The sequence below is a fragment of the Tamandua tetradactyla genome, chromosome 5 (genome assembly GCF_023851605.1).
Source record: "Tamandua tetradactyla isolate mTamTet1 chromosome 5, mTamTet1.pri, whole genome shotgun sequence".
In the NCBI taxonomy this organism is placed as follows: Eukaryota; Metazoa; Chordata; class Mammalia; order Pilosa; family Myrmecophagidae; genus Tamandua; species Tamandua tetradactyla.
Window position 1 is genome coordinate 22,282,900 of NC_135331.1, and position 16,630 is coordinate 22,299,529.

Below are 16,630 nucleotides of genomic sequence, written 5' to 3' on the forward strand. Positions count from 1 at the left end.
CTAGAGTATACAAGGTTTTATTTCCTTGCACCTGTTGCTAATTCATCCCATTTCTTCCAATAGCCTCCTATCACGCATAAGACAATCAGTTCCTTTTTTTCCCCCATTGGTGAAATCTCCTGGAGGCCTCCATTCTCCTTTCATCTGGACTGACTCTTCTCTAAGCCTCCTAAACAACCATCGTTCTGGGGCTTCCCTTTACTGACATCCTTAGAATTTCCTTTGCCTTTCCTCTGGGGTTGGATTCCTAATTTGGGAGATCTTGTGGTTCCCTCTTTGTTGGAGTACTCCCTTGTTTTGCTGGGGTATATCCTCCAGTAGTCCCATCTGATTAAAAAGACAGTACAATGGCAGGGCACAAGACCCTCAACCTGCCTGTTCTGCTGTTGGCTGTACAGGGCTCTCTGGCGACCATCATTCTGAGACTTCCTTTGAGACCACGGTAGGATCTCCTGTGTTTCTATCTCCCATGTGTTACCCTTCCTTGGTTGACTCTCGTTCCAGTGGAAGACATGCTCCTGGAGATTTCTAAGAAAGGGTGTTCAACTGGTAAATGTTTTGCGTCCTCGCATGTTCTAAAACCGTCTTTCATTTGTCCTCATACTTGACCCTATCATTTTGCTGTGTATGGAGTTCTAAAAGGGAAAAGCTTCTCCTTCAGAATTTTGGAAGCTTTTGAGGCATTGTGTTCTAGCTTCCAGGGTTGTTAGAACCAGAGCCGTCCTGAGCCCTGATCCTTTGTAGGCGACCTGTTTTGTCTCATCCAGAAGTATACAGGATCTTCTCTGCAGTTGTTTCACAGTGATGTGTCCAGGTAGAGGTCTACTTGTCCAGGTAGGGGTCTACTTCCTTCGACGAGGCTGGAATCTGTCAGGCCTTTTGAATCTGGAAACTCACATCTGGGAAACTGTCTTGAAATATCTCCTTGGTGACTTCCTTGCCTTCTTTTTCTCATTTCTTTCTAGGGGTTTTACTATATGGTTATTGAAATTCCTGAACTGACCCTCTAATTTTTTAACTTTGCCCTCTCCTATTTTTCTCTTTCCTTTCTTCTACTGTCTGGACAATTTCCTCAACCTTATCTTCTAATCGCTGAGTTTTCATATCTGCTATCATGTTTTTAATGTCCAAGAGCTGGCTTTTGGTCTGCAAATGTTCAGTCTTTTTATAGCATCCTGTCCCTACTGATGCAATAGCCTCTCTGCCCTCTATGAGGATACGACATAGGTTTGTCAAAGTTTACTTACACTGGCATGGTTTCAGATTCTTCTAAAATTCTTGTGTCCGCTAGCTTGTTTGTTTGGATCCTGTTTTCCATTTTATACTGTTTGTAATATGTTTTTAAACGTTTAGCGTGTCTTATGATTAAGAGTGGAAACTAAAGACTTGATGAGAAGCACTGAACGTGTGGGTGGAATTGGCTCACCCGGAGCTTTAACATTGGTTCATCTGAGAGGGCTGTTTGTTAGGGAAATCCTGTGTCAGTATCTCTAGAGCCTTCCTCTCTTGTTGGTCTGATTTCCCCAGGATAGGTCTTCTGCCTTGAGCACAAAGGTCAGCCAGGAGCCAGGGAGGTCAGGACCGAGGACAGGGGATCCCCCTGTTTGGGAGTCAGACTTCACACCCTCAACTGTGCCTATCAAACCCCCACATGCAAGACCCTCTGTGTTTCCCTCACCAGAGAAGGAACTGCCTGCCTCCTGCTGGGCTGGAAGTGCCCATGCAGAGAAGGGGAGAAGATCTCAGAATCTTTCACCCAACCCTTCTTATTCTGATACTCCCCCTCCTATCATCATGACTTCCTTCACCCCAAGTCCCAGAAGTACCCAATGGTGCCAGTCCCTGCACCTTTCAGGGGTTTTACAGTAAAATCCCAAGCATTCTCAACTTCCCTCACTCCAGCTCTAGGATTCAGCCCTTCTTCATTCTGCTAAACAGTTACTACTTGTTTACCTACTTTCCAATTTTCAAAATATAGTTGCTTTGGGTAGGACATGAGATTTTGTTGGTTTGTCCAGAGTGATGCCCCGAGGAATACCAGAGTGATTCAATCAGTGAGTGGAAAAGTATTTGCAAAGTCCCCTTCAGGGAACGGTGAGAATGGGGGAAAATTCAACCTCTCCAAGTTGAATTCTTGATAGTCTCACAAACAGTGTGGACAACCAAAACTATAGGTTGAGCCCCAGTCTTGGGGTTTGTTCATATGAAACGTACTCCACAAAGGATAGGTCAAGCCTACTTAAAATTAGGCCTAAGAGTCACCTCCACGAGAACCTCTTTTGTTGCTCAGATGTGGCCTCTCTCTCCAGCCAATACAACAAGCAAACTCACCACCCTCCTCCTGTCTATGTGGGACATGACTCCCAGGGGTGTGGATCTTCATGGCAATGTGGGACAGAAATCCGAGAATGAGCTGAGACTCAGCATGAAGGGATTGAGAAAACCTTCTCTACCAAAAGGGGGAAGAGTGAAAGGAGATAAAGTGTCAAGGGCTAAGAGATTCCAAACAGAATCAAGAGGTTATCCTGGAGGTTATTCTTATGCATTAAGTAGATATCACCTTGTTATTCAAGATGTAATGGAGAGGCTGGAGGGAAGTGCCTGAAAATGTATAGCTGTGTTCCTGTAGCCATGTTTCTTGATAATGTTTGTAAAATGACATAGCTTTCACAATGTGACTGTGTGATTGTGAAAACCTTGTGTCTGATGCTCCTTTTATCTACCTTGTCAACAGACAAGTAGAACATATGGAATAAAAATAAATAATAATAACATTTAACAAATGTTAAAATAAATTTAGTTTGAAATGCTAGTGATCAATGAAAGGGAGGGGTAAGGGATATGGTATGTATAATTTTTTTTTTTCTGTTTTCGTTTCATTTCTTTTTCTGTTGTCTTTTTATTTCTTTTTCTGAATTGATGCATTTGTTCTGAGAAATGACCATGATGATGAATATGCAACCTTATGATGATATCGTGAATAACTGATTATATATGTAGAACGGAATGAGTATATGTTAAGAATGTTTTTCTCTGTTGTCATATTTTTCTTAATTTAAAATTAATAAAAAAAATTAAAAAAATAGTTGCTAATCTGCCCTCCTGTTCTTCCTGACTTGACAGGTTTCTATCTCCTAAGGGAAAAAAAAAAAAACTTGTTGTTATCATCTGGTTGTTTTGACAGGAAAATCAGGGATATACGTTCAGCCATAATCTTAACCTGGCAATAGGTTATTCAAGCTGAGGCTATGTCAGCCAAGTATTAGGGTAGAGGCTAACCACCCAGTGGTGTGCCCAGCAATATGACCCTTGGGAGGCCAGGGCCAAGCAGGTTCAGGGACCCAAACACTTCGGTAAAGACCTGATTCCAAAGACCACCCCCAGCATTCCATACTATATTTGTCAAGCTTTACAGCTTGTTACAGCAGACATGACTAACTCATGTCTACTGCTCAGTGCGAGCAGGAAGACAAAGCTGGACGTGAATAAGCAGTTGGGGATAGGTCATTTCAATGTACAGATGAGGAAACTGAGGGCCAGCCAGGTGAAGGGTCACCCATCAGGTCAGCAGGCCTCGGGCTCCTTCTATCACCCAACCTTCTCTTTCATGGGGTAGGATGGAAAATTGGGATTGGGGTGTTTTGTACTATATAACGTCTGTGTTCACTACAGTTCTCTCCACCCTCCCCTGTGGGGTCAAGACTAAGCCACGGGAAAAGCCTTTCGCCCACCTATGAAGAGCCTTAGCCCCTCCACATTGTGGGCCGCTGAAAGTGCTGCCTGTAGGAGATAAAGAAATAGACTCCTGGACCAGGGGAACAAAAAGAGAAATGGATGACAGAAGCCCACCATGTTTATAAGTCACAATAGATGTTTCTTCAGTTTGGGTTGTCTTTGTCCAACTGCGTTGAATCACGGTGACTGCCTGAATGAACAAATGAATACATCATCGCGGGTCCTTGAGCTAGTTCCTTGCCTCCTGTAAACTGCAAGCAGATTTTCTTCTGTTCTTCCTAGCACTGAGCTGCTGAGAAGAAAAAGGACTTAGGAAAGTACTCTGAAGGTTAGTATCATCTTGCAAATGCAAACAGTGTTTTCATTATACTACATTCCATTAACCAGCAAGTTGCATTTTTTTAATTGTGAAATATAATATATATGCAAAAAAGCAATATTTTCAAAGTAAATGTAACAACAGATTTCAAAGTCTGGTATGGGTTACAGCTTCACAATTTCAGGTTTTTCCTTCTAGCTGCTCCAAGATACTGGAATATATTAATATAATGGCTCAATATATCATTATATAATATAATGATTCAGTAGTCATACTCTTTTGTTCAATCCTAACTTCTTAAGAACTTTATTTATTTACAAAAACAGGTGGATTTGGCCTGAGGGTAATAATTTGCCAACCCTTGATCTAGAGAAATAGATACCAATATGTTAACAGCAGTTATCTCAGCATGGTTGGGTTATGGGTAGTTTCTGTTTTCATCTCTGTCTATAATTTCTAAATTTTCTGCAATGATATATTATTTCCTGCTCTAGTTTCCTAGCTGCTGGAACGCAACACACCAGAGATGGATTGGTTTTTAATACAAGGGGATTTATTTTGTTAGTTCTTCAGAGGAAAGGCAGCTAACTTTCCACTGAGGTTCTTTCTTACATGGGAAGGCACAGGATGGTCTCTGCTGGCCTTCTCTCCAGGCCTCTGGGTTCTAACAACTTTCCCCAGGGTAATTTTTTTCTGTATCTCCAAAGGCCTGGGCTGAGCTGCGAGTACTGACATGAGGTATGCTGAGCTGCTTGGGCTGTGCTACGTCATGCTCTTTCATTTAAGCACCATTGGCCCATGTCCACAGCAACAGAACTAGGTGGCTTCACCTGGCCAAGTTGACAACTGAATCTAACTACCATATTTCCAATAAGAAAAAAAGATTAGTTTTGTGATAGGGATACCCAAAGCTATGGCCACACCAGTGTCCCCTCAGCAAAATACTCAGTTTCCTTACCTGTGAAATGGGGATAATAATAATACATAAATCAATACAGAGGAAGTAATTGACAAGTGCCTGGTACACAGTAAATACTACTTCATTATTTCATTGTGGCGATGGCAAGAGATTCAGGGACTGTTGCTCTCCCAACCTAACTAGGAAGAGTGACAGGTCTCTCTGTCCTTGCTCCATGAGCCCAGGGCCTGCTCCCCATCCATCCCTCTGCATGGTCCCTGACTTGCTGGTTGGATCCTGTGGCTGCAGAAAGCCTAAGAAGTCCCATTTCCAAATGTGAAAATATTAAAATTCACAATTTGACCTAAAGCTCAACAAAGAAAACACTCAACCATTAGAAAAATCCCATTTAGTGTCTGAAAAAAACATTCAAGGCCACCATTTTGGTATCAAAACTAGTAGCTGATTACGTATGTAGTGGAGAAGCTTAGCCTATGTACAGGTATGCCCAAGAGTTACTTCTGGGGGACCTCTTTTGTTGCTCAGATGTGGCCTGACTCTCTCCAAGTCCAACTCTCCAGCTGAAATCATTGCCCTCCCACCTTATGTGGTACATGATATTCAGGGGTAAGTCTCCCTGGCGGCATGAGAGATGGCTCCCAGGGATGAGTCTGGTCCTGGCACCGCGGGATCAACAATGCCATCCTGGCCAAAAGAGGGAAAATAAGTGTAACTAATAAAGTATCAGTGGCTGAGAGAGTTCAAATAGAGTTGAGAGGCTACTCTGGAAGTTGCTCTGTAGGTTGCTCTTATGCAAACTTCAGTTAGACATTGCTACCTATCATAACTTGCCAAACCCCAACCAAAACCATTCCAGCCAATCCTAAAGAACACCTAGGGCAATATATAAGATTCTACAAAACTTCCATGTACTAGGGTAACTTTCCAGAAACCTACAACCTCCCGATGGGTCCCTGGACCAGATCCTGAAACCCAGAGGGCCCAGCCTTTCCAGAACATCAGCTAGTTCCATTTCCCTATCCCTTATTACTGACAGCCCTTCCAACATGAAAAAGGTAGAATAGGCATAGACCAAACACCCCAAAAGAGAGAGATAGAAAGATCAAAGGCAATAGTGGAGTTATGCAGAGAAGGTAGGGTTTAACAAATGAGTATGATTGCTGAATCACTACATCGATATTTCTCTTAGTCTCCAGTATCTTAGAGCAGCTAGGAGTAAAAACCTAAAATTATGGAATTGTAACCCATGCCAAACTCTGAAATCTGTTCTACAACTAATTGTTGTGCTGTGCTTTGAAATTTATTGCTTTTTTGTATATATGTTATTTTTTACAAAAGAGAACACAGTGATGATAAAAATATATATACTCCTTCTAGCCTCCAATGTTCTGGAGCAACTAGAAGGAAAAATCTGAGATGGTGGAATGGTAGTCCAAGACAAACTCTGGGATCTGTCCTGTAACTATTTGTTGAAGAGTACCTTGAAAACAATTGCTTTTTTTCTTTCTTTGCTTTGCATATATGTTATATTATAAATAAAAATAAAAACGTTAAGAAAAAAAAATTTGTCACAAACCAATCAAAGGACACAAAGTGGGTCAACGTAAAATGCTTCCAGAACTGGTCTCCAGGCCAGTGGCTATTTTTATCTGTTTTGACGAAGTTGGAAGCAAACCCATGTTGGCTCTAAAGGGCTGACCTTCAGCTGGCATTTGCTCCAGTTGAAGGAGAATCATCCAAAGTGTGAATGCTGGTATAAGGACAGAGCTTGGCATTGGGGCTGAAATGTTTCATGGTAATGTTGGCTCTTTAAGTTTTACATTTAAAGTCTATTTTGTCCAATATTATTATAGCTAGTCCAGCTCTTTTCTGGTTAGTTTGTGTGGAAGATCTCTTTCCAACCTTTCACTTTCAACCTATTTGTATCCTGGGATCTGTGGTGAGTCTCTTGTAGACGGCATATTAATGGATCATATATTTTTTAATTCATTCTGCTAATGCGTCTTCCCATTAGATTGGGAATCTAATGTTAACATTCAATGTTAATGGCAACACTTACTTCAACCATTTTATCCTTTGGCTTTTATATGACATATCTTATTTTTGTCTCATTTTTTTAATCTTTTAGTTACCCTTACCGATAATCTTCATTTCTACAACTCTCCTCCAAGCCTCTCTCTCACATCTTTTCCTTTCAGCCTGTAGAATTTCCTTTAGTATTTCTCAGTATTCCTTTTGATATTTCTTGTTGATGAACTCTCTCAGTTTCTGTTTACCTGTGAATATTTAAAACTCTACCTGATTTATGAAGATCAGTTTAGCCAGATAAAGAATTCTTGGTTGGCAGCTTTTCTCTTTCAATATCATAAATATATACTGCTGCCTTCTTGACTCCATGGTTTCTGCTGAGAAATCAGCACTTAGTCTTATTGAGCGTCACTTGTATTTGATGGAGCCCTTTTCTCTTGCTGCATTCATAATTCTCTGGCACTGGACATTCTGATTAATATGTGCTTTGGAGCAGATCTATTACAATCTATTCTGTTTGGAGTAAATAGTGCTTCTTGGACATGTATGTTTACTTCTTTCATAAGAGTATGGAAATTTTCAGGCATTATTTCCTCAAATACTCTTTCTGCCCCTTTTCCCTTCTTTTCTCCTTCTGGCATATCCATGACATGCATATTTGTGTTATTTTGTCTGTAAGATTTTGGATGTTTCATCTTCTAACTTGCTGATCCTTTCTTAAGCCTGTTCAAATCTGCTGTTGCATGTCTCTAGTGTATTTTTAATCTTTTATTGTGCTTTTCATTCCCATAAGCTCTGGGTTTTTTCAGGGTGGGGAGGGTTGCATACTTTATCCTTACTTAGTATCTTCTAATATCCATTATCTCTTCTGCCATATTTTCCTTCATTTTCTCAGAGTGAATTAGGAGATTTGTTTGAACATCATTGATTAGTTGTTTCAAATCCTGTTTCTCATCTGAAGTTTTAATTTGTTCCTTTGACCGGGCCACACCTTCCTGTTTCTGAGTATGGCTTGTACCTTTTTGCTGGTGTCTAGGTATCTGGTTTTCTTGATGAGTTTACTCTGGAGGCCACTTTCTCTCTCTAGTCTAGGATCTACCTTGTTGATTGGCTTTGTGCTAAAGTTCTTCTTTGACACTTGGTTCAATCTACTCTGTATCTTTAGAACAGCTTGTATTTAACTGATCAGATTTTTTCAACTCTTAAACTGGATATATAGTAAAAATTTTGAGATTGTATGATTTTTGCAATGGTTTCATTCCCAGGAGTAAGCATCCTTTCATCCTTTCTCCTAGTCCTCCTCTGGGAATGCTGACTGTTTCTGTTTGTTTTTTATTTGCCTCTTTCTCTCTCTCTCTCTTACACACACACACACACACACACACACACACACACAAACACACGCTTTTTTTTTTTTGGCATGGGCAGGTACCAGGATTCAAACCCGGGTCTCCAGCATGGCAGGCGAGAGAGCTCTGCCACTGAGCCTCCATGACCTGCCCTGCCTCCATATATTTTTAACACTCCTTCTGAAACCTGCAGCTGCTTCTACCTGGAGGGCTAATTCTGAGAGAGGGTCCCTCAGAGATGACTTTCCCAAGTCAGTTTTTCCCAGTCACTGCAGGCCCAGACCCACAAAGGAGATGTAAATCAGGGACTATGATGTAAATCAGTCCCAAGGACCTTGGGAAGGAGACCTGGAAGGAGGCCCACCTTCTCTCTGATGGCTCCCCCAGATCTGTGCTTTCCTGGCCTGCCCAGCAGATGCGGCTCTTCAGCCAGCACTCCCTGGCGTCCCATGGTGGTACTGTGCCTTTAGTTCTCAACTGACTCCATCCCTGCCAGGGGTGTTTTGGCCAGGGTGAGGTGAAACTGTATTTGTCCTTGGAGCTGGAACCCAGCAATCCGAATTTGAATTAGCAAATCAAAAGCTGCAATCAAAACCCAGTTGTGCCCTCTACCCTGTTCCTGGGAAAGAGGACTCCATGTCTGGCCAAGGAGCAGCTCCTGAGGCAACCTGCCACAGCAGTGGGGGATGGGCACCGGTTCCACAGCACGGAGATATCTACTCACAGATCTTCACCACAGCTTATCAGTCTCTTCCTTCTGCCCTTCCCTACATGGTGCACAGTGTTCTTCCGGTCTCTGGAGCTCCTGAACAGCTATTAAGGACAGTTTCTGACTGTTTGCTAGCTGTCCTGGAGGATGAATGGAGTATTATAACTTCCTATTTTGCCATCTTGGCTTTTTCCATCTTTATTCTCATTCCTTATAGTGACTCTGGAAATGGCTTCAGGTTCAATCAACTATGCAACAGATGGTGTCCGCCAAACACCAAACACGGTTAGCTGACCAGGCACAAGACCAGGCAGAACTGTACAGGGACAGGAGGAAATAAGTACTTCTCAAAGGCCCACTATGGACGGGGCTTCTCACTCAATCCTCACAACCCTTTCACAATAAGGGAAAGGAAGCTCAGACAGGCCAAAGAACGTACCTCAAGCCACGCAGATGACAGGTGGCAGAGCTGGGCTTCCAGTCCCAATCTGCCTGACTCCCAGAATCTAATTTTAATCTAGAAAGATATTTGAGATAAAGAGATGCCCATTTAATCTTTAAAAAACAAGCAGTTGCATTTGCAAGGCGGTATGCATAACCAGGTGGTTCTCAACTGGGGGCCTATGTTGCTCCCCAGAGGACACTGGACAATATCTGGGGACATTTTTCGTGATCACAAGTTGGAAGGTGCGTCTGACATCCAGCGGGTAGAGGCCAGGGATGCTGCTCAACACCCTGCAATGCACAAGACAGCCCCTAAAACAAAGAACCATCTGGCCCCAAATGTCAAATGTCAAGGCTCTATTAGACTGGTAGAATGAAGCCCTCCTCTCAAGCTCTGAATCTGCAATCTACCACTTGCGATCTGTGTACTCTTAGAAAAGGTTCTCCAATACTCTCCGCCTCACTTTCTTTATAGGGTGAAAATATTAATAACCATAGTATCTGCCTCATAGGACCGGTGTCCAGGGCTGTGACCACAGAAAGACCTGGGACATGTCAGCTCTTATGGCTCTCAGTAGGGGCTATTACAGGAGCCCGGGAGTGGGGACATCAGGCTCTGGCACTGACATTACCCAGCCCAGCAACACATGATCTACATGAAATCCCTTATCCTTTCTCCTTTTGCAAAACAAAGATAGCGTCACTTTCAGCCAACATGGCGAGCTAACTCACCACCCTCCCCCTCTCTACATGGGGCATGACTCCCAGGGGTGTAAACCTCCCTGGCAATGTGGGACAGAAATCTTAGAATGAGCTGGGACTCAGCATCAAGGGATTGAGAAAGACTTCTTGACCAAAAGGGGGAAGAGAGAAATGAGACAAAATAAAGTGTCAGTGGCTGAGAGATTCCAAACAGAGTTGAGCGTCTATCCTGGATATTATTCTTATGCATTATATATATATATATCCCCTTATTAGATTAAGGTTTATTAGGCTAGAGGGAACTGCCTGAAACTGTTCAGCTGTGTTCCAATAGTCAAGTTTCTTGAAGATGATTGTATAATGATATAGCTTTCACAGTGTGACTATATGATTGTGAAAACCTTGTGTCTGATGCTCCTTTAATCTATAGTATGGACAGATGAGTAAAACAGGGCTGGCAATACTGGCGCAGTGGCAGAGTTCTCGCCTGCCATGCCGGAGACCCGGGTTCAATTCCCGGTGCCTACCCATGCAAAAAAAATTGAAATGAGTAAAACGTATGAATTAAAAATAAATAAATGATAGGGGGAACAAATGTTAAAATTAAAAAATATTTATATTGGATAGATGGAAATACTAGTGGTCAATGAAAGGGAGGGGGAAGGGGTATCGTATGTATAAGTTTTTTCTTTTTTCTTTTTATTTCTCTGGAGTGATGCAAATGTTCTAAAAAATGATCATGGGGATGAATACACAACTATGTATATTCATATTCTGAATATTGTGAACCACTGACTGTACACCATGTATGGAATGTTTGTATGTTAAGAAAGTATGTACGTTGTTGTATCAATAAAAATTTAAAATTAAGATAGCAATTTTACTAACTGCTGAGAGCTGCTGGGCTGATGGGAGCGAGGCAGCTCTTGAGCCATGCAATGCTTGCAAGCCACACCTTACTATTATTCCCAAGCAAGTCAGCAAGAAAGGACATTGTATAGTGCAGCGAAGGCTGATAACTTTAAACTTATCTTTCAGACAGCACCAAACTGGGCTCCCAGATGACTGGACCCTCGGAAATTTCTGAGGCCATCAGCCCATCAATGCCTTCTGGGATGGCCACTTAGGTTCGGCCAGGGTTCCGCAAACAATGGCCCAAGGGCCAGATCCAGCCCACCACCAGCTTTTTGTGTAGACCATGGGCTAAGAATGGTTTTTACTACTTTAAATGGGTAAGAAAAATACAAATACATTTTGTGACACATGAAATTCAAATTTTAGTGTCTGTAAACAAAGCTGAACTAGGAACACAACCATGCCCATTCATTTATGGATTGTCTATGGCAGTCTTCACCCTGCAACAGCAGAGTTGAGTAGTTGTGACAGAGACCGTATGGCCTTCAAAGCCTGAAATATTTACTCTTTGGCTCTTTACATAAACAGTCTGCTGACCCCTGAGTTAGGCAGTTTCCAACACGGATTTCCAACCCTGACTGCACAGCCCATCATCACATAAGGAGCTGTAAAATATATCCCGCATCCAGATGGCGGAATGAGATGCTGCAGGGCTCTACCTCCCACAGAAGCTTTGAACCACGGGCACTAACTGGCAGAAATACCTTTCTCAGAAAACAGTAAAAGGACTGTAGCAGGAGGGTGATCATCAAATCAAGAAAAAGTCTACTTAAAAGTGGTAGGATCTCGTGGCGCTTTGACTGGCCCCTCTGCCACCAGCCCAGCACAGAGCCAGCCCCCACTCCCAGGATGAGTCATTGGTCCTGGCTCGACAGGGAGTAGAGTAACCCTCGCACACAATCTGGGGGCATGTATGTGCGGCCCAATCTGCTGGTGGTGGCTGAGGGAGTCGCCATCTTGGAACACGCCCTGTGTGGAGAAGACAGCTCAGAGCTCTCTTACAGAACACTGTGGGAAAGCAGGATAAAGGGACTGCTGGCTGTAAGAAATACCAATATATGCATTGTGGGAGTCCCAGAAGAAGAGAGAACGGAGCAGAGAGAACACTCAAAGAAATAATGGCTGAAAACTTCCCCAATTTAATGAAAGACATACACGTACACATTCAAGATACTCCATGAACTCCAAACGAGATGAACTCTGAGACCCACACCATGCCATGTCATAATCAAAAGCCAAAGATAAAGAGAAGTCTGAAAGCCACAAGAGAAAAGTAAAGTGTCACATATAAAGGAGCTTCAATAAAGTGTTGATTCCTCATCAGAAACCATGGAAACAGAAGGCACTAGGAAGACACATTTAAAGTGCTGAATGCAAAAAATTGCCAACAAAGAACTATCTATCCTACAAAACTGTCTTTCAGAAATGAGAAGGGAACTAAGACATTCCCAGATAAATAAAAGCTAAGGGACTTTGCCATCACTAGATCGTCCCTACAAAAAATGCTAAAAGGAGTTCTACAGGTAGAAAGGAAAGAACACTAGACAACTGACTGAAGCCACATTAAGAAATAAAGATCTCCTATAAAAACAATGACATGGATAAATGTAATTACCAGTAATGATGTATTTTTGATTTGTAACTCCACTTCTTACTTTCTACAGGACCTAACAGGCAAATGCAAAAAATGTAATGATAAATCAACGGTTTTGGACTCAAAACATTAAATATAAATATTTAATATATAAATATATAATTTGTGACAACATAATGCTGGAGTGACAGCAGAGTATAGGAACATAGTCTATGTATACTATTGAAGTTAAGTTGGCATCAAAGCAAACAAGATTTTATAGAAGTAGGATGTGACATTTAAGCCCCTTGGTAACCACGAAGAAAATATCAGAGCATGTGAAAAGGCACAGAGACAGAAAGTAGAGTACAGGTGGCCAGGGGTGGGGGGCCGGGGTAATGGGGAGTACACGGAAAACGAGTATAGGGTTTCCAATTAGGATAATGGATAGTGGTGAGGGGACTGTAACACTGTGACTGCGATAATCCCACTGAATGGTACACTGGGGAGGAGCTGGGATGGGAAGACCTAAGTTATGTTTCCATAATTCAAAATAAAAAAGGGGGTAGAAGGGTAGCTCAGCGGGTTTGATTCCCGGTCCATGCACTTCCCAAAAAACCAAACAAACAAAAATTGAGCAAATGGTGCTGCAATAACGGGATACTCACATGGAAAAATAATGGAACGTGACCCCGCCATACAGCATACAAAAATAAATAAATAAATAAATAAAAGAGGGAGAAACTAAAGAGATAATGACAATGAAACATAATACATGATACAGGACGGGATTAGGGAATGAAGGAGAAAAGGCTGAAAAGGACACTACTGGGACATAAGAAAAAATGAGAATACAGATGGTAGGTTTTATATCATTGCTCAATTTCTTGAACTTGATAACTGCACAGAAGGTGATTACACAAGTGGATATGTTTGTTGGGAGCAGATGTACATGGAAGTATTATATGTTCCAGGAGTACAGGACGTGCAACTTGTTCTCAAATGTTCAGAAAACAGACAGATGGATAGGTGGATAAACGATAGATAGATGGAATGAAAACAGCAGAGGGCAAAGGTAGCAGAATGTTAAAACTGGTAGATATGGGTATCTGGGGGGAAGCACGATGTGGCGTTCTATGGGGTTGGATTGTTTCTACAACTTTCCTGTAAGTCTTAAATCATTTCAAAATAAAAAGTTAAAAATGCAATCTAGATCTCCTTCCTCAGACTAATTAAATCCAACACTTCAATATAGGCTGCTGGCTTTGGTTCCGAGCAGAATTCCCAAACCAGTGACAACACTTCATCATGGGGTCTGGTGGAATTCACTGAAGACCAGGCTCCTTCTCCTTGCTGCCCCCCAACAAACTCATTTCATCCCACCCCACTTGAACCTCTCCCAAGAAGCCCTCCACCAAGCCCTCCCACCTGCATTCACGTCCCCCCTCTCTGAACTCCGACATACCTCAACGCTGTAAGGAACGCCGCTCAGCCTTCGGGATCTTGCCTACTTGTTGTCAGCTTTGGATTTTTAGCTGGACGGTTAAGGCCTCCGTGACAGGACTCCAAATCCTCTCGACTCCGGAGGTCTCTTTCGCAACAGAAGTGTCCCTGTTACCACTTAATATTGATGTTTGTGCTGACCCAGGTACCTCCGGAGAGCTGGGGTACCAGGCACAATGTTTGGCTGCAGGCCCAGAGAGTCCCAAGTACACGAGAAAGACCCTCTTGTTTATCCCCATTAACTGATGAGGAAACCAAGGTTGGAAGGTTTCGTGGCACTTGCTCAAGATCACGCAGTGGCTGAGCAGCAGAGTCAGTTGTCTAATTCCATTCTTTTAGCAGCACCAACTTCATAAGCTAAGAGATGAACAGTCAGTCACCAAAGTGTCTTCAGATAATCAAGAATACGGTGACTTTATGTCCTGGATCTACCAGGACAATTCCAATTCCTTGCAAGTTTATTCTTTTGGATTAAAGTCATTTGAGAAATGTCTTCCTTGGGATTTAAAGTGTGCAATTAAACATGATTGAAGACTTCTATGTTACGCCTTTTGTGTAAACAGTTTTATGGATCAGAAGGAAACTGTAGGCTCTGGAGACCACATGGCCCGATTTGGGTACACTCAAGGACTTACGTGTTGGGGGGAGAGGAACTGGATTAGGGCCTCAAATGTGTAAGAAATGCCATGAAAGACTTAATGTGCGAGAAAGACCAAATCCCAGCTCCCCGCCCCTCTATGGGAACTTTGCTCAGACTTAGCCATCAGCACTCCAAGGAGGGTCCTCGTGAAGAGTGTTCAATGTCCAGCCTTCCTTCTGTCTGGCTGGCTCTTATCCTTTCTGAACCTTGACTACCCCATCTCTGGCGCTAAACAATGTCTGAGACCCTTCCAGCTCCAAGAGCTTTCATTTCCCCTGGATGCTCCAACCACAGTAACTTTTTGGTTTCACAGTTGAGTCCTTTAGGCCTCCAACTCTTCCAACACTAGGAGGGTCCCCTAATTTTCAAAGATAAAGGGTTTTATTTGAGCAGGGTACTCATGCCTCTCTCATAGCAGGAAAGCCTATAGAGTGGGCCCTCTGAAGCCACTTCTGCCCTTCCACCCCTGAGGGGGGAGGCCTCAATTTCTTATCTGTAAAATGGGGATGACACACAATTGCCAAAAGATGGAAGCAAGCCAAGTGTCCATCAATGGGCAAATGAATAAACAAAATATGGCACATCCATGCAATGGAATATCATCTGGCCATAAAAAGGAAGGAAATTCCAAAGCAGTCAATAATATAGCTGAACCCTGAAGACCTCGTGCTGTATGAAAGAAGCCAGACAGAAAAGGACAAATATTGTGTGATCTCACTGATAAGAATAAAATTGAATAAGCAAATTTACAGAGACAGAAAGTATATTACAGATTACCAGGGGCAGCAAGGAGGGGGAATGGAGAGATAAGTTGCTGCTTGAGATGATAGGAAAGGTCTGGTAATAGAAGGTGGTGATGGTGGCACAACATTGCGAATATAATTAACATCACTGAATTGTACACCCAAAAGTGGTTAAAATGGGAAATGTTATGTTGTACATTAGTTATCATTATAAAATTTTTTAAAAGGAAATAAAGTGGGTGCGATGGCACCCACCTAGCACCCCCTGGTGGTGTCATGAAGGTGACATGAGGTCACGCCCACAGTGCTCAGCTGGGCACATCAGAAGCACCCTAGGATTGGGGAGTAATTAGTATTGTATCTGTCCATCTTGAATTCAAATTACTGAGATAACATCAGGCTCTTCCCACAAGATCAGCAGTTTCCTGGAGGGCAGAGGTCATGTATCCCAGACATTTTCATGTCCCTTCCTGCTCCCAATGCAGGCTGCACACAGAATGTTTATGTACCAGGTAGATTTATCCTAAGGAAATAGCAAAATATTGAGGCAGAGACTTGGCTACCAAGTGCTCTTTGCTGTGCTGTTTATAATAGCAGGAAAAAAAGAAAAAATAGAGAGAAATAGCCTTAATATTCATCAGTGGGGCGGGGGGTTGGTTTTGCATTTTAAGGTGTACCCACTTAAAGGAACACAGTGGAACCAATAAAAAGCATCTCATAGAACAGGGACCGGCAAACTTTTTCTGTAAAGGGCCAGATAGAAAATGGTTCAGGTTTTGTGGGCCAGACTAGTCTCTCTCCAACTACCCAATTCTGCCTTTGAAGCACAAAATGAGCCATCCAGAATACATCTATGAATGAGTATGGCTGCGTTCCAATAAAACTTTAGTTATGGACACTGAACTTTGAATATCATGTTAATTTTCGTGTGTCACAAAACAATATTATTTTGATTTTTTTCAACCTTTTAAAAATGTAAAAATCAGGCTTAGCTCTCAGGCACTGGGCCATAGACTGCCAATCCTAGCAGTAGAATAGTTAATATTGAGTA

General features: G+C 42.4%; 1 protein-coding gene across 15 annotated transcripts in view; it reads right to left on the reverse strand.

Annotated features, from left to right (window-relative positions):
* The window catches only part of ACACB (acetyl-CoA carboxylase beta), a 171,332-nt gene that overhangs the window by 102,371 nt on the left and 52,331 nt on the right, over positions 1–16,630 (reverse strand). For 2 of the 15 annotated variants that reach the window (XM_077160101.1, XM_077160100.1), the window contains exon 2: positions 3,850–4,024. The exons of 10 other annotated variants lie outside the window; for them this stretch is intronic. The gene's annotated coding sequence lies outside the window, so the exon portion shown is untranslated. Of the gene's footprint in view, positions 1–3,849; positions 4,152–14,158; positions 14,554–16,630 lie in introns of those variants that run through there. 3 more of the 15 variants (XM_077160099.1, XM_077160098.1, XM_077160097.1) reach the window with 3 other exon arrangements.